At 39.0% G+C, this 26,393-nt stretch overlaps 1 protein-coding gene across 9 annotated transcripts in view; it reads right to left on the bottom strand.

Moving 5' to 3' along the window:
• The window catches only part of chl1b (cell adhesion molecule L1-like b), a 108,495-nt gene extending 87,423 nt beyond the window's left edge, over nt 1-21,072 (bottom strand). For 5 of the 9 annotated variants that reach the window (XM_077529915.1, XM_077529919.1, XM_077529921.1 and 2 more), the window contains exon 1: nt 20,762-21,071. The gene's annotated coding sequence lies outside the window, so the exon portion shown is untranslated. Of the gene's footprint in view, nt 1-18,835; nt 18,912-20,761 lie in introns of all 9 variants that reach the window. The other 4 variants (XM_077529923.1, XM_077529924.1, XM_077529918.1 and 1 more) reach the window with 3 other exon arrangements.
• Between the last annotated feature and the right edge of the window lie 5,321 nt (nt 21,073-26,393).

The raw sequence follows: 26,393 nt of genomic DNA, 5'->3' as shown, positions 1-26,393 counted from the left end.
GGCGTGTTTGCGGCGGTATATGATTAGAGCAATATCCTTAGTGAATAGGTTGGTAACTGGGCACAGACTGCGGGTGCAGTTGTGGTGCAATATTTCGTGCTATTACCGGACGCAGCGCATTCTTAGTGAATATGCCCCTAAGAGTCATATTATGCTTCGTATGAGCTTATAAGCTTTTCCAATTACTCGTTGAGCTAGGGGTTAGTGTAGCACATATAAACATTGTATTAAGTGTAGACTAGTGCAACTTCAGTGGCTGACATTTCTTTTAGTGCAGAAGAGCGACAGGGACTTTGAATATGAAGTTATTACGACATTGAAACTTTAAACAACAGTCTGTTTAGATTGAGGATATTACATTATGGCATGTTTAAAGGGATACTTTACTATTTAAGCCATTTTAGGCTGTAAAAAGTTAATGTTTTATCCAGAATGAATTTGATAACTTTATTATTTTTCATGTGCAATTAATACCTTCAAAAACACATTTTCCCACTTGTTGTCGACTGAAGATGACCTAAACTGTGCTGAGGAAATAGGTAATGACCAATCATGGCTCACCTGTTTTCTGGGTCAGCAAACTGATCCATGATTGGTCGTTACCTGTTTCCTCAGCACAGATTATGTCATCTCAGGTCGACAGCAAGTGTCAAAATTTGTTTTTAAATGTATTAATTGCCCATAAAAAATAATGAAGTTATCACATTAATTATAGACAAAATATTATCATCTTACTGTTGAAATGGCTCAATGAGTCAAGTTTCCCTTTAAGAACCCAACAAGAAAGTTTAATTTGCAAATAACAAACAAACAAACAAACAAACAAACAAACATGTTATTTAATAGGACAAATGATTTAAATTACCAAAATAATTTATGAACCTAAAATTACTTAGTATCAGCGAAACTGGCACCAATACTTGGTACCGTTCAATACCAAAATCTCAAGTATTGCACAGCTCTAGCAAACAGTGTTGGTACACTCCAATATTTTTTCTAAAAAAGAAATATGAGGATTGGTAAAGTGCTTTGGATAACATATGATGCAGTTAAATCTGTACCCATTTGAGTTGATACTGGATTTAATGTTTTAATGTTATAGTTCTCAAGAAGTATTGGTCTCAAGACACACTTTTTAAGGGTCTTGGTCTCGTCTCGGAATCAAAGGCATTTTTTACTTGGTCTCCTCTCGGTCTCGAACAGGGCGGACTCTGGATTTTTTTATCAAGACCGTCGAGACCAGGCCAGTACTAATGTAATCAGTGAGAAATACAGAGTGCAGTTGCTGCGCCGCCACCTCCTGCACACTGAGAGTGGATGCAGGACTGGAGAGGGAGAGCCCCTGAAAATTTGGAAAAAAGTGTCAGTAATTATTAAGTTTGGTTTCCAAAACAATAAAGAGTTAATTTGCCAAGCAACATCTAAGTGGAAACACTTAGCAAATTCTGTGCTGCACTCCTTGCAGAAACTGAAACGAAATATAAGAAAACTTCCCTGCTCTGAATATTTTTTTGCCATGGAAATAATTCCACTGCACTCGAGTCAAGCATGACTAAGCAAAATTTAATCTGCAGTTCTGAGAAAAGTTGTCAAAACCCAATTTTGATGGTTTGTCCACACTATGAAACAAAGTTTGTCGAACTATTCATGAATATTAATCTAGCTTCTCTTTCTTATCATGCAAGAGAATTAGATGCAAAGTCACTGTCAAATCTCTGTCACTCGCTTAAAAAGTCAATCAGAGAGTCATGAAGTCAATTTAAATGCAAATGTGACAACAAACTTTCAAAGAGGTGTGGAGCTTTTGTTAATCACCGCTTTAATGTCCATGACGGGAAGCAAGCGTCATAAGGAAGCCACATTGACGGAGGCATCGATGCAGGAATCAAATTGTGTTAAAATCTTGTATTACATGTTAAATACACAAAGACTGATGGAAGCATATGAAAGCTGGATTACACGAGGATCACCAATGTGGATTTGCTTTTGTTCGTTAAATGTACTAACTTTAAGTCTTTATAATTGACAATAGTTCTTAAAATGAAATACAGTAGGCTGTAGTATAGTAGTTTAAAGATGTATGTGGAAGCAATTACTGTCATGGTTTGGGTTGGGTTTTTGTTTTGTTGTTCGTTTCAATCATGAGTTTGGTTTTTGTTTTGACTTTGTTCTCTAGTTTCTTTAGACAGTCTTGATCTGTGTTTTGTTTTGTTATCCTTGTGTGTCTTTCTTTTGTGTTTAGAGGAGGAAACGTGTGTATATATATATATATATATATATATATATATATATATATATATATATATATATATATATATATATTTATTTATTTATTTTTTTATTAAAGAATTATAACTTTAATTCAACAAAAGATTCATCTGCCAAATCTAATATCGGGGTCTAGGAACGGAACGATAAAAGAAAAGGGGTTCAAAGTAGTTTAGTGAAATGCTAATCTCCACACGAGGTGGGAGGAGTAAAATGGCTTACGTTTTACTGTAAAAGCATAAACAAGCTAAGGAGGTTGCACAAAACGACGACATTGTTGCTGGCAGACTGGCGGTTCATGTCCAGTCACGAGAGAATTACATAATCACCGGAGGAGTAGCTATCATTAGTGATGGCAAAATGAAGCCCCGTAAAGCAATGAAGCCCTGCAGTGAAATGCGTCACACACACGTAGGGGCTTCAAGATGATTCATTTCCTCGACTACGCCATCATGTGGACAGAAAATGTATAACATGCTTGGTGCATGCAATAAAATGGTGGGGTGTAAATCATGCTCTAAATACAAAAGAATATATATTTGAAGAGTGTTTTAACATGAATTGTTCTGTGTTACTTTGTCTATGTTTGTGCTTATGCAACAAGTGAAAATGTGAAAAAATGAGGTAAAATAAAGTGCTTATTCATTTTTATTTAAAAACAATATTTTTTCCTAAGTTTTTGGACTCAGGCGGTTTCTTTTTGTGCATAGAATTTCACCTGCTTTTGAAAAAAACTTTCACATGGTACTGATGAAGCAGGGGTGCATAGATATGAGACAGCAAGTTTGTATAAGCTTGGAAGCGCATATTTCTGTGATTCCCAGTACTGAAGGGGATTTTCAACTCTGGGGATATTTTCTTCTCTTTCTTGCTGGTTCCTTGAACTCCATCGCAAAAAAAGAAGCTCGACGTCGTCGGTCAAATCGAATGCAAAATGCAAAGAAGTACCGCAGTAAGGGACCCGAAAACACAAAAAGTGAAGGGGAATCCATAGCGTTTCTTTGCCGCTTTTATTTCGAACTACACTCAAACCTAGCGAATCATTTCCTGAATCAGTCACGTGGTACACCCGCTTCGCGGGGCTTCAAACGTCATCACGTACGTCATCGACACACGCATTGAATCGCCGTTCATGAACCACTCATCTACATTACTCGGCACACGCTTCAGGGATTCGACCCGAGAAGCACATCACTAGCTATCATGCATATGGTGTCCATATTGGAACGTACGAGGTGCGTTTTGAAATCTTTCCACTCTGGAATTCCCCCCCCCCCCCCCCTCCCCCCCACACACACACATATATATATATATATGTATATATATATATATATATATATATATATATATATATATATATATATATATATATATATATATATATATACTAGTATATTAAACTGATATCAAAATAGGTACAATACATATGTACACTACACTAGCAAAATGGCCTTTGAGAAACATATTTTTTAAGAAGCTTTTATTTCCAGAATGGATCTGCCCATACAAAACTAATAAGGTCAATGCCAGCCAGCACGTTTTTGTAGTTAGTAAGCTTCACACAATCCTCTCTGCCAATTAGGATGAAGAGATTAGGTCATTGGTTGTTCATGAATTCTCCACTAAATTAAATGAGTCATTGGAACCGCTGTTACAGAAAACAAATACGGATTACAGATCACGTTCAGGTGGTAGCCCAATTAGCAAATTGGCGACTCAGCAGGTCAGCCTTTGGTTTATTTGGTTTATTCAAGCTTGATTTGCTGGCTAATCTTCACTTTGGAATACAGTGTTTGGAATACAGTACAGCCACTCACTTTGCATAACCGACACCAGGACTTTTGGTTCACACTTCACACCAAATCAACATGGCCGACAGAGATCTGTACTTGCTTAAGGCTTCCAGTCATCCTTTTACAGGACCCATGAGACATGAGACCACATGTATTAATGAGATCCCAGGGGAAGCCTCTGGACCTTGTCTTACAGACATCTACTATACACCTCATTTAAGGCCCATTGTCACAGCACCTTCAAAATGGCATGACAAGTTTGCAACTTGTGATATGGCTCAAATGAATGTCAATCCAACATGTGTTTCCCACCATTAAGGGGCTGTTTGCACATAAGAGACATCCATCCATCCATTTTCTTGACCGCTTATTCCTCACAAGGGTCGCGGGGGCTGCTGGCGCCTATCTCAGCTGGCTCTGGGCAGTAGGCGGGGGACACCCTGGACTGGTTGCCAACCAATCGCAGGGCAACATAAGAGACATGTCCATTGCATATAATATGGTTTGAATTTTTGTGCAAGATGACAATTGTGTATTAATAGTCTCAAGTAAACAACAGAGCACTCAACCTTGTCTTTGACGATGCGACATTCTACACGTTTGTTTTAACCAATCACGGCCATGGGTAAAAGTTTCGTGTTTGTTCTTGTCGAAAGGGGGGGGCACGAATATCTTACCAGCTAGAAATTTCAAAGTTGCATATCCCGGCCCCAAACACAATGTCGCTCTGTGATTGGGCGAGAGCATCACCACTACGTGATCAAGAAAATGTAGTGGCAGAGTCTGTCAGACAGATGTAACGAGAGAATCCGTTCACTTTTCAAAATGAAAAATATTTTTTTCGCCTTTGATAATGAATAAACGGGAAGTATAGTATGTTTATTATTCTTTCAACTGTGAAGCCTGCCACGGCCCAGTCCAAAATGGCCCACGGCCTGGTGTTTGGGGACTGCTGTAGTTCATGAAAACAATGAATTAAAAGGAATAAACTAAATAAAAAAAAAAATGAGATCAGGGAACTTAAAAATTGCTCTAAATTTGGGTTTCACTGATTTGGTGCATTTGAGGACAACATTTGACTCTAGGTATTCATGGTAAGATGTGGATAAAGAACTACCCATAATAAGTAGCCTAATATTTAGAGTTTTTTGTTTTGTTTTGTTTTTTGCATTCATGAATGTGAAGAAGGCGAGCCACCTATCTGTCTGCCTTTATCTGAGACAAAAAAAAATGCAAAACACATTTTAAAAAAAAGAACTTAAAGTTGTATTGCGGAGTTTATTATGTTTCTATGTTTCTTTATTATGTTTCTACATCATACATGTTTCACCAATGCCCAGATGAATACAAAGACCCTGACTCTTTTAACGCTGGCTGTGCCTGTAAGCTGTATCTTCCCTTCAGTGTGGAGTGTTAGGGGCAAACACACCACAGTTTCTTGGGGGTAGTGAGGGGTGGAGTCGCGGAAGATGATGTCATGCTCGTCCCCGTGGACATGTATATGTAGTGTTCTGTTAGCTAGTGTACATCACATTTGTGATGGAAACTGAAGAAAAAAAAAAAAAGACACTGACATTGAGCACTTTCTGTTTAAATAACTGGAAATGTTGCATTATAAACATCAGAACTGAAACCTTGATTAAGTGTTGCAGTGTTCCCGGATTTTTTATTTTATTTTGTTTTTAATATAAGTTTTTGTTGCGTCAGTATTGTAGTGCAGTGCCGACAAGCATAAATGCGACTTGACTACCTGTATATTTCTTTTTTTTTTTTTTTTTTTTTTTTTTTTTTTTGAAGAGCTCAGAATTGTTCATTCGGTAGTCTTACCGATTCAACGTCTTGTCATCATTGCTCTTTTCTTTTTTTTTTTTTTTTTTTTTTTGTGTGTATGTGTGCGTGCGTTTGCGTGCGTTTGCGTGCGTGCGTTTGCGTGCGTGCGTGCGTTTGCGTGTGTGCGTTTGCGTGCGTTTGCGTGCGTGCGTGAGCGTGCGTGCAAATACGTATAAATTTATACTCATTCATTCACCTAAAACCTTATAAATATCCCATTACCCTTCGCCTTAACCAGGTACTTCAGAATCTTGCCAGAGTCGTGAGATTTAAATGGTCAGGAGACCAGAGAAAAGGTCAGAAAAAAAAAGAAATAAAGAGAAAAGAAAGGTAAATCAAAGTGACATCCAGCACCGACCAAACACTTCCTGCCTTCCCCATGATTACAAAATCAAAGTCTTACGCCAACCCCGGAAGCCTCTAAATTCCAGCAAATTTAGCGAGATCTCAAGAGCCCAGAGGAAAAACTAAAGAGAGGAAGGAGGGAAGGATCGATAAGGCAGAGTGAGATCAATAGAAGCCAGTACATCCAATCCATCAAAGTGAAGTCCAGCACCAACAAGACCCCTCCTGCGTGGTTACAAAACCGGAGTCTTATGCCAACCCCAGAAACCTCATACTTCTAATAAATTAAAATCTCAAGTGACCTGAGGAAAAACTAAAGAGAGGAAGGAGGGAAGGATAGATAAAGCAAAGTGAGAACCACAGACACCAGCACCAACTGATTCAAGGGGCTGTGGGAGGGAGAGGGTACTTCTGTTGAGTTTCAGTAGATGCTGGTGCGACGGATCTGGCATGCATAAGGACCACCACCAAAGAAAGAAGCCGTCAACCGCGGTCCAGCAAAGCGAGCACCCCCCCCCCCCCCCCCCCCCGGAATCCCCAGGCCGCGGCAGCACCAAGGCCACCCCCAAGCCACCCGAGCGGACACCGGTCGGCGAGCCGACCCAGACACCCGGAACACCCCCGCCCCAGCCCCGGCCCACACCCCCGAGCCCAAGGCCGCAGAACGAGGCCCAGCGGGCCCCCACAGCGCCCCACCGGTCCCCAGCCCCCATCCCCCCACGACCCCCCCGCACCCCACCCAAACCCGCCATCCACCACGACCCAGGCCCCACCACCCCCGACCCCCAAACCCCCGAACACACCCCGACCCCCAGCACCCAACCCCCCACCCACCCATACCTCCACCCCCCCCCAAACAAGCCGCCCCCCCCCGACGGCCGCCACCCCCCCCCCGCGAACCCGGCCCCCCGCGAGAACCCCCCACCCCCCCCCGGAAACCGGCACCGGGCAGCAGCGCAGAGAGGGAAGATGTGCCCACCCCACCTCCAGCCGCGTGAGATTTGCACAGCGGCGGGAGGGGGGAAGCAGAGGAGGAAGCACCAGGGGAGAAGGCGGAACACCAGAACACCGAGCCCGGTGGGGAGAGGCCCCGGTCGTCACGCCAGAGTACAAGTGACACCTAACCCTGTTACTGAGTCCGCCAGCTCGCCGACTGGCGAGCTCTACCCTTACACCGTGAATGTGGCCCCACCCAGTGTATATACAAGTGTGTGCGTGTGGTGCATTAAAATTGGGAGCAGGTGAGTCGGAGCAGAGGGAAAAAATTTCCCCTACTCCGACACACCCGTATCCCCCCCCAAAAAATGAATATGTATATGTGTGGTGCATTAAAAAAGGGAATGGAGGGACAAAGTGGTGGGGCAGGGACACAAATGGGGGGGACCACAGCGCTGCCAGGCACTGCAGTCCATCCCCTCTGATGGCTCCCCGCCCCAACTCACCCCTCCCCTTGGATGTGAGGTGCATTAAAATTGGAGGGGAGTTGAAGGGTGAAGACGGTGTTTCCACCCTTCCCCACCCCACCAAGAAATGTGTTGTGTGCCCTATGTGTATATTTACAAAGTGTATAGTGCAAGCTAGTGAAGTGAGTAAGAGGAGCGACCAGCGGGGCCTCACCCAACCCGGCGGGTGTAGGTGGCACGCCCGCCCCCCAGCACCCCCACCCCCTGCCGCCCCCCACCTCATCCGCCCGCCCGACCACAGGGGACGGCGTCAAGAAAATTGACTAATTAGCATGCAGTAACACCAAGTGTTGATGCTTAGTGCCCACTAGAAATAGATCTTAAGGAGTTATTGAGTATAGTGTTTTATAGTGTGGTATGCTCGAGCCCACTAGCAGCAACTAGGTTCCTGACTATATAAAAATAAAAACAATCAGATACAAAATACCAAATACAGGAGCAGCGAAAACAGAAGTTGTAACGATGTGGTGGCTCTCGTTAACAGGCAGAATCTTGGCAGGATTAAGTTGCCAAATTGAGATTAAAATATTCTATGTACATAGACCATATTTGTTTAAATCTTGATACTTGATTTTTATTTAAGGCAGAGATTTTTTCCATTGAGATATAATTTATTAGTAAGTTTAACCAGTGGTCGATATTTAGAGATTGTTTATTTTTCCAATTGACAAGGATTATTTTTTTAGCAATAGTAAGGGCTATAAATATAGATTGAGATTGTTTACATGGTAGCTCAGTTATTGTTAAGTCACCTAGTAAACACAGTCTTGGAGATAAAGGAAGCCTACAGTTTAATATATCAGCGAGCTTTTCCAAGATTTTAGTCCAGAAATGCAGCACTGGAGTACATGACCATAAAGCATGAAGATAAGTATCGGCAGTGTTTTGTGAGCACTGGAGACAAATGTCGGAGTCAGAGAGTCCCATTTTTTTCATCATATATTGTGTAATATATGTTCTATGAAGTATCTTATATTGGATAAGTTGCAAATTTGTCTGTTTGGTCATTTTAAATACATTTTCACAGATTTGGGTCCAAAAGTCTGGTTCCGGAACTATAGACAAGTCTTTTTCCCATTTTAAAGTCGGTAAATACGTTTTATTTGTGTATAAAAATAACTTATATATTTTTGATATTTTCTTTATTGTTGTTGGAGAAAGCTTTATAATATCTTTAGCTAAGACAGGCAGTTGGAGCGTATCCTGAAGTGTTGGGATTTGTTTCTTAACCATATTTTTAACTTGCAGATAATGTAAGAAATTTCCCTTTTTTATTTCATATTTCTGGACCAAGTTTGTATACGATATAAACTTATTATCTGAGAAAAGATGATGAAGGTGTGTAATTCCTTTCTGCTCCCATAGGCTTAAATGGAACGACTGATTATTAAGTTGAAAGTCGGGGTTATGCCAAATGGGAGAGAGCCCACAGGGCGCCAATTGGGAGTTTGTAATTTCTAATGCCTTCCACCAGGCAGTCAGGGTGGCGGCTATCATTGGGTTTTTAAAACAATTATGTCGTCTTATTGATTTTGTAATAAAGAGTAAATCTGACAGTCTAAGATTATTACAATCCTTCTGCTCCAATTCCAACCAACAGTTAGTATCTCTGTTGGGTTGTGTCCATAGCACAAGATATTGTAGTTGATTAGCTAGATAATAGTACATAAAGTTTGGTGCCTCTAAACCTCCTTTAGATTTACTTTCCTGAAGAGTAGATAGACTAATTTTGGCTTTTTTTTTATTCCAATAGAATTTTATGATAGCAGAGTCCAGCGATTGGAACCAGTTAGACGTAGGTTTAAATGGAATCATTGAAAATAAATAATTAATCTTTGGTAAAACTTTCATTTTTATAGTAGCTATCCGTCCTATTAAAGAGATCGGAAGATTATTCCAGCGCTCCAGGTCACTACGGATACTATCCAATAATGGTGAAAAATTTAAAGAAGTTAATTCAGTTAACTTAGGTGAAATTTTAACACCTAAGTATTTTAAATTACCTGTAGGAAAGGAGTAGTGTGGATCCTGACTTGTAGGATTCCATGAATTTTCTGTAATAGGTAATAATGTTGATTTTGTCCAGTTAATAGAGTAATCTGATAAGTGAGAGAATTTAGTTATTAATTTAAATGATTCCCCTAGCGAGATAGCAGGTTCTTCTAAATAGAGTAATATATCATCGGCATATAGATTAATTTTATGTTCTATTGTCCCGGAGTGGATTCCTTGGATCCGTCTATCCTGACGTATAGCTAATGCAAGCGGCTCAATAAATATAGCAAATAATAAAGGAGAAATTGGGCACCCTTGTCTTGTTCCCCTTTGTAAAGTAAAACTCTGTGATGTAATCCCATTAGTAGTAACTGTAGCTTTAGGAGAATCATATAATATTGAGACCCATTGAATGAATGACTCCCCGAAGCCGAATTTATTTAAGACAGCAAAGAGGAAGGACCAGTTAACTTTATCGAATGCTTTTTCTGCATCCAGCGAAATAACAACTGCCTTTTTATCATACCGCTGTGACATACTAATCAAGTTAAAGAGTCTCCTAATATTATTAGTAGAATGACGACCTTTAATAAAACCTGTTTGATCACTATGAATAATTGTCGAGATTACCGTCTCTAATCGAGATGCCAAGGCCTTAGCGATAATTTTAATATCGGTATTAATTAGTGATATCGGTCGGTAACTTGACGGGAGGGTAGGGTCTTTTTCTGGCTTTAATAAAAGTTTAATTGCTGCTATATTCATATCTTGACGTATATCACCTTTACTTTTAATTTCAGTTACTACTCTTAGAAATAATGGAGCAAACATTAACCAGAAATGTTTAAAAAATATAGCCGGAAAGCCGTCTGGACCAGGTGCTCTGCCATTAGGCATACTGTCTAAAGCACGATACAACTCATCTATAGTAAGCGGGGTATCGAGAATATCTTTATGTTCAATAGATAACTGAGGTATATTTAAGCTGTTTAGGAATTCCTCAATATATTCAGGGTTAGGTCTATTAATTTCTGTGTATAGATTTCGATAATAGTTATAAAAAATATGGTTAATTTCTTCTGGTGATTGTGTGCATTCACCATTTATATCTTTAATAGCCGTTATAAGAGATTTTTCCCGATTCCGTTGAAGTTGATTTGCCAGGAATTTACCTGATTTATTATTATGTTCAAAATTATTATATCTCAACTGTTGTATTATAAACTCTGTCTTTTTAGATAACATGTTATCTAACTGTATTTTTATATTCTGTAGTTCTATCCATATTTGATTATTTGGGTTTAATACATATTCATCCGTTAGTTGTTTAATTTTATCTTCCAGGTATTTTTCTAATTTTTGATCCTGTTTCTTTTTATAAGTTGAATATGATATAATTTTCCCTCTAATTACCGCTTTCCCTGCTTCCCAGAGAAGAGATGGAGATATATTTGGAGAGTCATTTATTTCCAAAAAATCTGCCCACTCCCTTCTAATAATTTTATCAAACTCTACGTCTTTCAGTAATGAGATGTTAAAACGCCATAACGGGGGAGGTTTAAAGGTAGAGTCAATTTGTAGAGTGAGGGAGACTGGTGCATGATCACTTATAATTATAGAATGTATTTTTATAGCAGTTTTATCAACAATAGAATTATTTGTAAGGAAAAAATCAATTCTTGAGAATGATCGGTGCACAGCAGAGAAGAAAGTAAATTCCTTCTTAGTTGGGTTTTGAAGTCTCCAGCCATCGCTGAGGCCAAAATCCTCCATATATTCATCTATTACTTTAGCGGATCGTAATCGCCTTGTATATATCGTATTATTAGAACGATCTATTAACGGGTTCAAGACCGTGTTAAAATCACCTCCAATAATAATAGTAGAATTTGTTGCTAAATCGAGTAACCGAGAGAAAAATTCATGGAAAAAATCAGGGTCATCATTATTTGGGGCATATAAATTACCAATTGTATATACTTTATTAAATATAGTTACCTGGATAATAATATATCGGCCCTCTAAATCTGTTACTATATTATTTAGAGTAAAGAATAAATTCTTATGTATAAGTATAGAGACACCTCTTTGTCTACTATTATAGGAGGCAGAGTAAACTTGACAAAAATTTTTATCTATAAATAATTTTTCTTCTGATTTTTGTAAGTGGGTTTCTTGTAGGAGACAAATATCTGCCTTAAATTTTGAGAGATGGTCTAAAATTTTTATTCTTTTTGCCTGGGAGCGAGCGCCACACACATTCCAGGAGACCAGAACTAATTTCTGCATACAAGCAATATAGACTCAGTCTTATGTATACATCTATATAAGCTGCTTATTAATATTAACATATTGTAGGATAGCAAAAGAGTAATTAGGCAATTTATATAATTTATATAAAGAGAGAGATAGCAAGTAGATAAGTATAATAGTGAAGAAACGTGGGGGGAAGTGAGTGTGAAGGAAATCTGTGGGGGATTCAACATAACAATACACCAGTAAATGGTGACCTAAGCGAGATTATTATTATTATTATTAATTTATTTTTTTTAAGAATATATTTCTATATTATTATTATTATTATTATTATTATTATTATTACTATATAGCCTATGCATAATATAAATTCATATTCTATTTCGTAACCCATTATCCATACATATACATACATATACATATACATATATATACATATATACACATATACATACACATACATATACATATACCTACGTCAAATAATCACACAATGCTCGGCTCTACCAATTGTCAGTTAGAACAGCCAAGGGGTCGAGGTTGGGTTTCGGAATAGCTGGCCGTCGATATATAATTTATCAACGACCATCGAAGTCCGTTTACCCTCCTGTCTATTTTGTTTCATGATAGGAAACAGTACTTTTCGCCGCTCGTTTATCTCTCTTGGGAATTGATCATTCATCCCGAAAGATGTCCCTTTGAGCTCCCGTCCTTTACTTTTTACCAATTCTTTATGTTTAAAATGTTCGAACTTAGCAATAATAGGACGGGGCTTATTGCCCTTACGAGCTCCGAGCCGGTGTACACGGTGAAAAGAGATATTATTTACCGTCTCCTGTGGGATCTTTAGCGATGATGTCATGAATTTTTTTATCTCACCCTCTGGATTATCTGGAGAATTTTCGGATATACCTGAGAATATTAGATTTTCCCGCATACTACGGGATTGAACATCTAAGACCGTTTCCTTTAGCATTTTATTTTCCTTTTTAATCGTCTCCAACTCGGCTGTGACAGCGACGAGAGAGGAGCGTAGCTCGGAGTTATCGCATTGGAGATCGCTTACCTGTTGGCTAACGAATTCCAAACTTGCCTTTAATTCTTTGACGTCCTCGCGGATAAGACAGAGGACGTCAAGTTTTTTATTTATGGAATCCAGCATACTCACCGATACGTCGGCGGTTGCTAAATCGTCCGTGTCTGTTGACGAGTCATTTTTCCTTTTTTTTTTCGAAGGATTATCCCGACTAGCCGCCGGCTCATCCATCGCGCAGCTATAAAAATGATCGTCAATAAAACGTTCGAGGTCGTCCACACTGGATAATATTTCCGATCTTTCTTAGAAAAGAAAAAAATCGAATTTATCTAATCATTAAATTCGGGTTTAATTAGAAATATAAAGCTAATTCTATTTTAGCAGCAGAGCGCCGCCATGTTAGATTTTCCCAGTCTCGCTACCGGTCACGCGATAGTCACAGCATCTCGCGATGGGAAATGACTACCTGTATATTTCATGTATTTTGTTAACTACATAACTGGTGTTCATTCAATTTACCAAAAAAAAAAAAAATTACAATTTGCCATAATTACGGCATGCACGCACCAAAAATGTCACATTTTAAATATTGCCATAAAAACCCAACCATTAATGCCACAGCGCCCTAGAATGAACAGGAAGGGACTCTGAAGTTCCCCAAAATCAACAGAAAGTGGTATGGAAATGCTCCACAATTTTTCATTCCGCCTCTCTAACTTCACATCGCATACACTTTCTCCAGAAATAGGATTTTCTAGTTAAGATGTATTATTTTACTGACTAAATTATTTTGAATTGGTTAAATGTTCTCAAGTTAATGTGATGATTATGAGCAATTTTATCCGAAAAGCGTAAGAATATTGTGAGGCGTGTTTAACTTAGGGCCGAGTTCATCCTCCATGCCCCCTGTCTGTCACATGTCTCCTCCTCCATCCTGGGTGCCCTTCACTTCCATGTCTCAGGGGTCCCTTTGCATCCTTATCCATGGAGCCACACACAATACCCATCACCGAACACAAAGCTAGTAATACCGTGCTCCTCAGTTCTATTCTTTACATTTGTCACATTTATTCCAATGTTCTTTGTTTGCCTTACCTCCGTATGCATGAGTTGTTCCATAGTGAAACTGCAATTGAAATGGAAATTTTTGCTTTTACCAGTGACTTCAGGTCGATATTCTTACTCATTTGGGCATAGCTGTCATGTTTGTTGTTCCTTGGAGGGTCTGGTGGCAGTGTACAGCAATGTTTTTTTTTGTTTTTTTTTTTGTTTTTGTTTTTTGTTTTTTTACATAAACATTGAATTTTATGGACATGTGTCCTGTGCTGTCATGGTTCTGTTTTAGCTTGACTCCCTACAGTATAAATGTATCCAGCTGACAGCCTCTGCTCACTAAGCATGTCCCTTTGTTTTTGATTAACTAACCCCAACTACTAACCATAACATACAAATAATACTGTTGGGTACTCTTTATGTAAGCAGAAAAAGTGCATTAACTCTTCCACTCCCAGCCATTTTCACAGAAGCAATTCCGTTTGTTCCCGGCTGTTTTACTGAATTTTGACTGATTTTGCAAGGGCCACAGAATATTGTATTCTATTGCTATAAAAGCATGGAACCTATCCTATCCTATCCTATCCTATCCTATCCTATCCTATCCTATGGAACCTAAAGAAAGATTAAAGTCTCTTCTTCCATCCATCCATCCATTTTCTTGACCGCTTATTCCTCACAAGGGTCGCGGGGGGTGCTGGCACCTATCTCAGCCGGCTCTGGGCAGTAGGCGGGGGACACCCTGGACTGGTTGTCAGCCAATCGCAGGGCACACAGAGACGAAGAACCATCCACACTTATACGCACACCTAGGGACAATTCGGAGCGCCCAATTAACCTACCAAGCATGTCTTTGGAATTTGGGAGGAGACCGGAGTACCCGGAGAAGACCCACGCGGGCACGGGGAGAACATGCAAACTCCACCCAGGAAGGCCAGAGCCTGGACTTGAACCAGAGTCAAAGTCTCTTCTTTCATCAGGAAAAAAAAGTATGTTTCTATCTGTTTCCGTTTTGCAGCAATTATCATTAGAAGAGAGCTAAGTTTCATCAGTTTTCACAAATCTATTCAAAATTTTAAGTAATTTAACTTTTTTCTACATGGCTATGGTTGATCTTCTTTACTCTGCTGCCACCTGCTGGCCGTTTGTGTAATAACTACCATTTCTGCAACCGTTCTTTGCAGTTGAGAGGCTACATCAAATCCTTCTGTATGCTCTAGCATACAAAGAAAACAAAAACATGTATAAATATGTCTTTCGGACACTTGAAACATAAAAAAAAATAATGTATTTACACGTTATTGAGAGCAAATGAGTTAACAGAAGCCAAACACATTTTCTAAACTGATTTGTTTGTGAACATGGTGATTAGTGAACTGTAGTTCAACCGTAAACAAGTGGACCAATTGACTTTTGACTTGTTTAATAGAGTAGTTCAATTTATTTAAATAGTAAGTGGTGCGTGCATGAGGAACGTAAACATGCCTGAGGTATAAGTAAATCATTCGCGCATGTAAAATGAGGACATTTTGCTTCTTCTTCTTCTTCAAAAAAAAAAAAGTGTTTCCAGATTGGTTTGGTTTGTGGCAAGCTACAAGCTGTGGAAAAAAAATACTCATTACCCCAAGAGAAAGACTTTAACAATCTAAATGTACCCTCAGGCAGCAGTGCATGCACATGAAGATGGCCAGCCACCAATCTTTTACAGGTATGCTATTTCAACTAGCACAAGATGTACTGAAAAAAATTAAATTTGAATTCACTGCCAGTGTGTCCTTCAGTAGAACTTGCACTGATTATGTTTGTGCTGTGCAGGAAGCCATTCATCACATCCAGTGGTCTCAATTACGTTACATAAGAAGTAAACTTTGATTCTGATGGCCAGCATCTCTAATCCTACTGTTTGGTCTCTTTCACTTTTTTAGAGGTAGGCTGCAAGAAAAATAATGTTCTTCAACACCCCTCGAGGTCTTCTCAGGCCCACTTCAGTATCACGGAAAAATAGTAGATAAATATGCACATGGCTAGAAAGCAGTCAGGGAAATTAATATTTTATCTTATCAAACACACTTCCAGGTATACCGGTCCCCTTGCGGATGTGGTTGGTGGCGCTCATGAAAGGAGAGAGCTCTGGTATTGCAAGGCACTGAAGCACTCTAAGCCTGCAGTTGGGAGCATGGGTCGACACTATAATTGCTTGTAGCTCTGGAGCCCCAGCTGAATCTCAATTAGGGTTGGGTTACTTGCTAGGTGCCACATGTCACTTGATATTTCTGCCAATACCATGGTGTGAATACGTTTTAATTGCTCAAAAGCAACTAGTTTTAGAGATATGTTCTATTCATAGATGTTATATCACAGAATAGGTCTGTTTCTCCTAGGACACCTAACTAACTTAGGTCTTGTAATGTAGGAGTGCTACATGTAAGAGCAAAATGTAGTTACTACACGACCTTATATTCATAAACGGTGCATGTGGAAATGCTGGTGTATCCGGATCTTCATGCAGACGCAAAGCTTAATGTGCCTATTTGGGATTTTTTTTTCATTGCTCTGCACCAAGCTGGGCGTTCCTGTGTACCGGCTCAGTGTGGTGCCGTGCATCCATGGCGTACACACTTAAAGTGCGTACAGAAGAAAGTTGAGATTGAATGCTATTAAAATAACTTTTCGAACATTGGGAAGAATGTGTGCCTTTGCATAGTGTTATCTCTTCTGTGGGTATGTGTTCCCACAAGATTTGTGTGTGGATATTCATTATTTGAAAGAAAAACACTCCCAAAGTCGATGCTAACTTCCTGTTAGCACGAGGATAGTGATGTTTTAAAAACAAAGCATGTTTTGTTTTTAAATATACAGTGGATGTAATTCTTAACGTTTTACAGTTAACTTCATTAAACACCTTAAAGGATGCTTAGGGACAACAGAATAACCAGAATAACATATGCTACACACTTGCTAGTTGCTAATGCTACGCAAGCAAAATGGTGCATTCAGTGTACTTTCACAGCTTCAGAAACTTCGGTTTTCTTCGATAACGTTTTAAGGGGAAAATGATCGTCCATTTGGCTCAATTTCCCGATTGTTTTGGCCGATTTTTGAAGGCCAATAATCGTCCGATTATAATCAGTCACCGATTAATCGATCGGGCCCTAGATTGTACGCTTTGCAAACATGTGTGGTGGATGGCATTGTATTTTATTCATCAATATGGTATCGGCCTGCATTGAACATTTTAAATCAATTAGCTCATTATTACAACTGCTCAAACAACACTTTTTAAAAATGTGCTGGATTGTACATATCTGTGAACATATCAACACTCGGTTTAACCTGCCTCTGTGCAGATTTATGCCATTTTCCCAGGTCAGATTTGTGCTGGTCAAGTAAATAGCATGCTCTTGGTGTGAATTGTCAAATAACTGCTGCTCAGTCGCTATGTTTACATGCCGTCAATATTCGGTGTTAGGGTCAAAATTCTGGTTTCTGAACGATTCGGAGTAACCCGTTTACATGTGAGTAGACAAGTAACTCTGTACATGGTAATTAGTGTTGTTCCGACACCGATACTGGTATCGGCAGAGGTGCCGATACTGCATTAAAACAGTGGTATCGGTATCGGTGACTACTCACAAGTAACATGCCGATACCATTAATTCCGAGGCTAATATAGGATTTTGGATGCAGCATCTCGTGTCTTGCTGGTGCACGACATTCACTGGTACGTGATATGTTCACTGCATGCCGATCTAAGATATCCTATTGGCCCTTGAATACTCTGAACCAATGGCAGGACAGCTTTTTCATGTTGAGGAAAAAAAATCTTAAGTATCGGTACGGTATCGGTATCGGCCGATACTGCAAAGCTGGGTATCGGTATCGGTATCGGGAGCCAAAAAACGGTATCGGAACAACACTAATGGTAATATGATCAATCCCCACCCGAATAAAAGCATATTCGTGTTTTTGTGCGTGTTTACATGGCCTATCAAAACCCCCAAATTGCCACTATTCGGGTTTTAAAAGGATATTGACGACATGTAAACATACTCACTGATGTCAAATAAGGTCTCCCTTATTTGATACTGATTCCTCTGACAGGCACCATAACAACAAATGCCAGTATTGATCTTTATTGGTACACTAAACTGGGCCAACAAAATAAGTAGATTTTTCATTTTCTCTTTATGAAGATAACGTTTATAGATTGTCAATGAGCCATTGTATTTACTACATAGGCCTATGGTGTTTACATGTAATGACATGTAATGTACAACTTCAATTGTTATATCATTTAAAAACGTGTACCAGTTTTCTCTTAGATGCACTAGATTCAAACTGATTTATGACGGACCTGATCGTATTGAGATGGGTGACCTTTACTGACCTATATTCTATGAAGCAACATTAGTCATCATAGTAATGTTTCATTCATTCATAATCCACTTTGTGTCAAACATCTGTTGAATAATCCTTCTAATTTCAAATTAAAAGAATTGCACAAGAACAAAAACTTAATTAGAATCTTCTAAAGACAAACCATCATGTGCCACAATATACAGTACATTGTTTAATCAAATTACTGTCAAATGTGTGCTTATGGGTGAGAAACTTACTACACACAAACACAAGAGGTGTCTGCACTGGTTTACCAATATTACAGACCATTAAAGTAGGTGATTCAGGGTTGCCATGGTGATGATAGATAGAGACAGTCTCCTTTTTACAAGCCACTGGACCAAAAATGAAGCTCTCATTCTAAGGTAACATTACTACACTATATTTTTGTTTCTTACCATACATGCAGATCAGCAAATGCTATGGAGACACCGATTGCTCATGGAAAAGAGAAATCTGTGATTCTTGTATGCTCTCAAACACACACATTCAAACACACACACACACACACACACACAGACAGATTGTAATCACAGGTGTGTCTGTTGCAAAGCAAACACTATATGAACAGGTGAAGCCTGCTTTTATCTCACATCTTCAATGCACATTCGCTTTCAGAGGCTGTTTTTGAAGTTGTGTAATTCCCAAAACAAAGAAAGTAAGGCACATTTGGAACACTAGTGAGTTTTATTATGTGTGGATCAAAGACACAGTGGAAAATCTCCGTGATGTAGTAGGAAGTTAGATCTCAAACGTTTCCTGACATTGAATGAAACATTTGATGTGCATTCAGAGTCAACTGAGTGCACCAACCGCTTAGATATGAAAAACGAGCTTGTCCGCCATTACAAAGGATGTTCTGTTTGCTGCATTTTGTGATCTAAGTGATTAAAAGCATGAAAAGGTCCATGAAATGTGTCAGGTTGGCGCTGCATATTAAGCGGCTGGAGACTGGCTGACACGGGTTAGTTGGGAGATGGTGGACACTTTGCTTTTCCAATTACTGGCTCCTGCTCAAATTGTTTGGTGAGAAACATTCGACCTACTTCTGGACACAAAGCACCACTGCCCTGAATAGTGAGAGGCTGTGGACCATGTGTGATGACAAGAGCTATTACAAACTCTTGTCTTTGGCCTACAAATTCAGTTCCAGGAAGCAGCCAGGTAATTATTGTGTGCTTATAAATGCTTGTCATGAGCAGAAATCGGATCTGCTCCACTTGAAGAGCAGCTTGAGATGATGGCATTAATTAATGTCAGCCTGACCTTCAGAAGCTCTACGAGTAAAGTAATTGAGCCATATGGGGAGGGACTAAATTAGCTATATTCAATTTCTTGAAATTTGCATTTCATGAAAGCAAAGCAAAAATATTACAGGCCTTATAAACCAGACATATTGAGTCACAAACTTTTTTTATGGCAACCTTAGTAAACTGCAATAATACTTACAACATCTGAAATGAGGTGTTCACTATCAACCAAGTGAGATGCATCTGCTTTATAAATTCATCAAGGGCACCAGCTCGGTATACAACAGCTACACACAGCCCCATCAATTACAGCAAGCAATAAGCAACCGCCGTGGTACCAATCTTTTATAATGTGTTTTTAATCACACTCACTAAGGTCTCATCAGTCATTGTTATCTCGTGTCATGTATTTACAGTTGTAGCACAACTGGCAATGGGGAAATACCCTTGCGTGTTAAAAGCACATTTACGGTATTCCAATTTACCTTATTCAATTTGCTGAAACTTGCTAGTTCATATTTGCTCAATCCACTGATGATATTAAATTATGCAGCTTATTAAGATAATCATACTTTCAGTAAATATCACTGATTAGAACTGTACTATACTTGAGTTTATAATGTTCTACCAACTACAGTTGATCAGCTTTTGCAAAGTTTTTCACTATTTTTAACCCAAAATATTTATCCATATGTTCAATGTCCATTTTATCATCTTCCTAGGAAAAAATGGCTAAGTCATTTTTTTTTCATAAAGTACGAAAAGCTGAATCGAAACTGACATTATATTTATTAGTAATCACAATTTAGAGGTAGAATTGAACGATGTAACTGGTATTAGCAGAGGTTTGCCAGTATCATGAGATCTTTAAGGCAAAGAAAAAAAAAATAGTCAAAATCACTTAGGCCATTATATTAAGGAAATAATATTTATCCTTCCACCTGCCTTTAACAGGAGCCACACTTGCTAAAATCAAGTGACAGCTATAACATAAGTGCTCAACTAACTTTTTAGCATGGTTTTTAAAGAAAAGCATGATCACAGGCTTTGAAAATATTAATTGTTGAAACTAACCTTCAGGTGCAACATAAGGCAGTCCTTCACCAAGTTGGCTAAAATCCCCTAAGCCAAGGAGAGCAGATGGGTATGCAGCAGCACTTCGCCCGCCTCGCAGTGTGTGGGTCTGAGCGGTGAACCAACCTCCCCTCCTCCTCTCGTGGATGCTGTTTGTGCCACTCCCCCTGCCTCTGGAAGCAGAAAAAGTAATAGCGGTTTCTTCCTCCGCCTCCACAAAGACTGACTCAAATAAAAGCGGAGACCCTGTCGCAGTCAATAGGTTTTAGAAACACCCCATGGCAACGCGGAAAAAGCAGTGGGCAACTTCCCCACGTCGTGACCGGGTTAAAGCGCCTCCCCTGCCCCCAAAATACAGTGACAGCGACGTTACGCTCCGGAATGAGCGGGTTTTATTGAGGGGAGCGTTCAACTTAATGGATAAGGATGCTGTTCGTTTGTGAATGGGGGTGAAAAGCAATTCAGAATGAACTCAATTTCAGAATGAACTACATTTAAGAATGAACTGAAGATAAATCCACTCTCACAATGAGATCAGCACTGCCAAATTAAAAGCTCTTTGGCAATTTGCAAAAATAAAGCTTATTTTTCAATGACTTTGTTGTTCTTTGAAATGGGAATCTGTGATAAATCTAATATTGCAACTCTATGAAAAGAGGATACATACCATCCTCTGTCAAGCTAAAGGATCATCATCTGTGGTCATGATTAATGTTATAATTTTTTTTGTGATTAATCAATGAGTTAATGCTTTAAATTTAATAGCACTAAAGTCCTTACAAATGGCAGTAATTTTTATTACAAATATTACAATAAAGTTGTGTAAAGGTGTTTGTGCAATTACAGCAGAGCATTGGTTCAGTTTATATATATATATATATATATATATATATATATATATATATATATATATATATATATATATATATATATATATATATATATATACACACACATATGTGTAAAAGTGGGCGGCACGGTGAGCTAGTGGTTAGCGCGTCCGCCTCCCAGTTCTGAGGACTCGGGTTCGAGTCCAGGCTCCGGCCATCCTGGGTGGAGTTTGCATGTTCTCCCCGTGCCCACGTGGGTGTTCTCCGGGTACTCTGGTCTCCTCCCACATTCCAAAGACATGCATGGCAGGTTAATTGGGCGCTCCGAAATTGTCCCTAGGTGTGCTTGTGAGTGTGGATGGTTGTTCGTCTCTGTGTGCCCTGCGATTGGTTGGCGACCGGACCAGGGTGTCCCCCGCCTACTGCCCAGAGCCAGCTGAGATAGGCTCCAGCACCCCCCGTGACCCTTGTGAGGAATAAGCGGTCATGAAAATGGATGGATGTATGGATATATGTAAAAGTGCTGTCATAGTTAAGGATTAAATTATTGATTAATCACAACTGTTTTTAAATTATCTCATTAATCATGTATAGACATCACGTTTAAGAGCGCCCCTTGCGGTGGAGGGCAGGGCGTCAATTTGTTTGTTAGCAGCTAGCAAGCTAAGATAGCTTGAAAACTTCGATATACAGCAAGACAAGTGTATCCGGACACAAATGATTTAATGAATGACAATTTACACCATGAAAGTAGTGATCGACGTACTGTTTCAAGCAAAAACAACATACCTTAAGCTTCCACTTCCACTTTGCTTTCCAACAAACTCCATTTTTTTTGTAGCTAGCGGCTCCAAACGGCTGGTTTCAATGAGTCGCACTAATGTAGTGTCCTACTCAGGACGTTTATTGTGACAATTGATAAATAAATGTTTGCGTATGACATTCAGAATATTTGTTCATGTCGAACTATTGGCATAACTTTTTCACATTTTAAAATTATGCAAGTAATTAACTGATTAGGAAAAGAGGAGGATGAGCGTATTTCATGGATACAATTTTTTGAAGACCTCCTCATAACATTAAATGTCGAAAAAAAATAACAAATAACAGGCGCGCTTTAAATTTGGCGGGCAAAAAATTCCAAGATGTGATTAATCTGTTTAAAAACTTTAATCGCTTGACAGCTCTAGAATGGACATATGCAGTAGTTGTGCAGTGCAACAGACAAAAGACATTACTCAGACCTTTTTATGTAACTTATTTCAGCTCATATTGAAATGTAAACAAAATAGCTGTGTGATTGAATTGAATTCACCATCTTTAAGCCTATCGAAATGTAACGGTTAATAAATGGTCATGTTTTAGTGTTAGGTCAGACTCTAAGAAGAGCTCTCTCAGCTGAATCATTGCTCCGCTCAATCTGAAGGCGATACGATCAGATCACCATGGAAACCATAAATGCAGTTAGAGCCTCACATCTAATCAAAATCAGCTAATTGAAGTCTTTCAAGCTAATTGAGATCAGGTAATTTGACCGCTTCTTAAAGTCAATAACTGTACCAAACACTTGCTTTGTAACTACCGCTTTGAACAATAGAGTGAATGCATGTGTTTAATCCTGTAATCATCTAACCTTACAACTACAAGGCCGTTTTTGTTTTGTTTTTTACTTCTACTCTGCCTATGTACTGTAGTACCTATTTTCATTTAACTTCATTGTACCTTCACATATACACTGACTAGTAATGTTAACAGTGTTGCATGATCCCCTCTAAAACATGATTCTATCATTGCATCATAACACCAGCTTATTGTATTGTCAGTTTATAGTCTCTGTAGGGATGGTTGATTTCAGCATCTCTGACCGCAGCAGATCATTAAAAAGACTTTGAATCAGAGGAGCAGTCAGGAGAGGGGATAGAGAAAAATCAATTCAGTGACCTCAGACCCTTTGAGAAATTGAGTGGATTCCCAAACTAAAAATGACGTAGTGGGAAGATTTTATCACCATTGCTTGTAATGAGAGGCTCACTAGCCATCACGCATGACTCATTGAATAACCAGTACCCGGTGCAGTGTCCTGAGATTAGAGACGGGAAAATGCTATTACAATTGAGTATGATGAAGAGCAATACCGTTCAGTACTTAATCTGGGAATACCAGCATATCATTTTGGTCATATCATTCTGCCTCAGTCAGTAATGATGGGATTGCAGAGAAACAGACACGTTATGTTTGTTCCAGCTCGGAAGAGACAGGTGCTTGACTCAGAATTTATTTTACCTGTCTTCTGGACCTGATTATTCAGAATTTAATTGGCTTTGAGTTTTTACATAACCTGCTTTCTGCAATAGCCCGGCTTGCTATTATTAACTTTGGATCCTGAATATTTTTCCCTACCTGCACTGTTTTTAACCTATATTTAGAGCCACCTACTTAATCCATATAGTCAATTCTCTTCCTTTTCGCCAAAACACTCTAAGTGCTATATCACAATCTTGTTGATAAAAGTTAAAACTAGGGATAATTAATATCTGTGCAGTTTCAAACCTATTATGAATTTTGTATGCATTAATGACTTACCTGTACCTTTAAAATGTGTTTAAAAAAAAAAAAAACACACCAAAATGGCAACAATTTTTAGAAAAAAAAAAAAAAGTTAAATTTAATATCTACATTACATGATACAAACTTTGAAGATACTTAGTGTATGTACATCTAATTGCATCATCTCTTCATAATGTGTTATCATTGGCACCATAAAAAGGAAACACGATGCTTTCGTTATTATACAAAGAATGGGAGTGAACAGATTGACTGGATCCTCAAACCTGATTATGGTTGTCATAATTACATCAAAATGATTACACAATGGAGTGAATGAGGCACGCATGTAAAAAGATACTTTTGTGAGGTTTTCTGAACTACTGTGAGTGCTTTCAACTGATCAAATTAGATTTGTGGAGCATCTGCTTCCTCTTCTTCCAGAGGGGACTCCCTCATGTCTGCGAGGTAAATGCTTTACAGGTCTTTGTTCAACTGACAAACCAGCTATTAAGACAAGACAATAATATAATAAAAAAAACAAAAAACATTGCTAAATGAGATAATCTCATGAATAACATATAATGAGGTAAGCAATGAGCTATACCGTACTGTTTATGAGGAAACTTGGAATATTTGGCTAAGTTACAAAGGGGTAGTGGTTTCTTTCTGCTTCTTCCTACTCCTTTATTGAACATGCGATATATGTTATGTGTTGATGATATATTTTATGTTTTCTCTTTCTTTTTATACGTTTGGAATAAAAATGTATTCATTCATTCATTCACACTGTATATAAGGGAAAATTTTAACCCCTGCAAGGACTTCATTATGACGACACAATCTGGAGCAGGATTTTGACAGTATATAGTTTAAAAGGAAGTCTTAAAGTGAATTTGGAAAGTCAACTAATCCCACAATGAGATTACCGGTACATGTAAAGTCAGTGGAGTTCGCGTAGAAAGGCGTGAATCCAGCACGATTGGTGAGTTTGAACAAATGCAGGTGAGGCTGAGGACATTTGCTCAAGTTGTTAAATTTGAACTGGGAGACACAAATCATGTCCCGACAACCAATTAGCCAACCTTCATAAATGTTAAGAGTCCATCCAATACTGTTGGTCCTAATTTTGGTTGTGGTGGAGGTGAACTGAAGCCTATTGGGTGATAAAAGATTTTGTATGATTAAAGCCCTTGTTCACTAACTGTGGACATGCTTTCATTTCAAACAGCATATTGCTTATGTAACATTTTTCAGACTCCATGGAATATTTCAGAATAATTACTTCAGGGATATAAACAACTTGGAATCATGCACCCTCCCAGACAGGGCAGCCTAAGAAGAAAAGAATGAGCTGGTGCCATTGAATAGCCAGAAAACAGAGGCTAACTCAGTCAAAGGTGTCAAAGTTCACATGCAGAGAATGAATGCACCCCCATTGGTTCGTTTCCGTGCACTTGTTCTCTCTCTCTCTCTCTCTCTCTCTCTCTCTCTCTCTCTCTCTCTCTCTCTCTCTCTCTCTCTCTCTCTCTCTCTCTCTCTCTCTCTCTCTCTCTCTCTCTCTCTCTCTCTCTCTCTCTCTCTATCATTGACTGACTATAGGACAGAAATCCCCTCGCTGATGTCTGTTGGGCTGCATAATGAGAATAAATGAGCTGGAAGTAAATAAGCAGGCAGTGTATTGCTCACCACTCCATACCAGTCACATATAGCCTTTCATCAAAAATTAAGATGGATTATGTTGGCAAAAGACCATAACAATAGTCCAGTGTTCTGCGAGGGAACCCCAAGAAGAACAACTTCAAAGCCTTTTTAAAAGACACAATACGCAAATTGTTTACCAGTGTTGGAAATACATTTTTTATTTTTATTTTTTAGGATTACCTATCAATTTCATCCAAAGGAATGTAATATTAGCTTGTGTGTTGTCTTGTATCCTCCCCCTGCATCCATTAGGAGTGCATACCACAACCTTATTTTCATACATAATTAATATCAGCAGCAGGTGGGATGAAGGAGTTTTCTTTTTGCGGATTGCGCCTTGTGTAGGTGCTCTCTCTCTCTCTGGAGACAGTGTTCAGCTCTGCTGATAGGGCTTAATCATATGCCTTTGTGGAATCATTTCCTTTTTAGGAGAGCAACAGGAGCATCCCCATACTAGATATCAGTTGGGATTCACAAGTGTCTGGAAGAATGTAGGCAGGGGGCTCACTGCATCAAATCTGTTACCATAGCAATGCACATATTGCCATTCTAAA

Source organism: Festucalex cinctus, chromosome 8, assembly GCF_051991245.1.
Source record: "Festucalex cinctus isolate MCC-2025b chromosome 8, RoL_Fcin_1.0, whole genome shotgun sequence".
NCBI classification, from domain to species: domain Eukaryota; kingdom Metazoa; phylum Chordata; class Actinopteri; order Syngnathiformes; family Syngnathidae; genus Festucalex; species Festucalex cinctus.
Note: the sequence above shows the minus strand (reverse complement) of the source record. Positions and strands in the feature narration are given on the sequence as shown.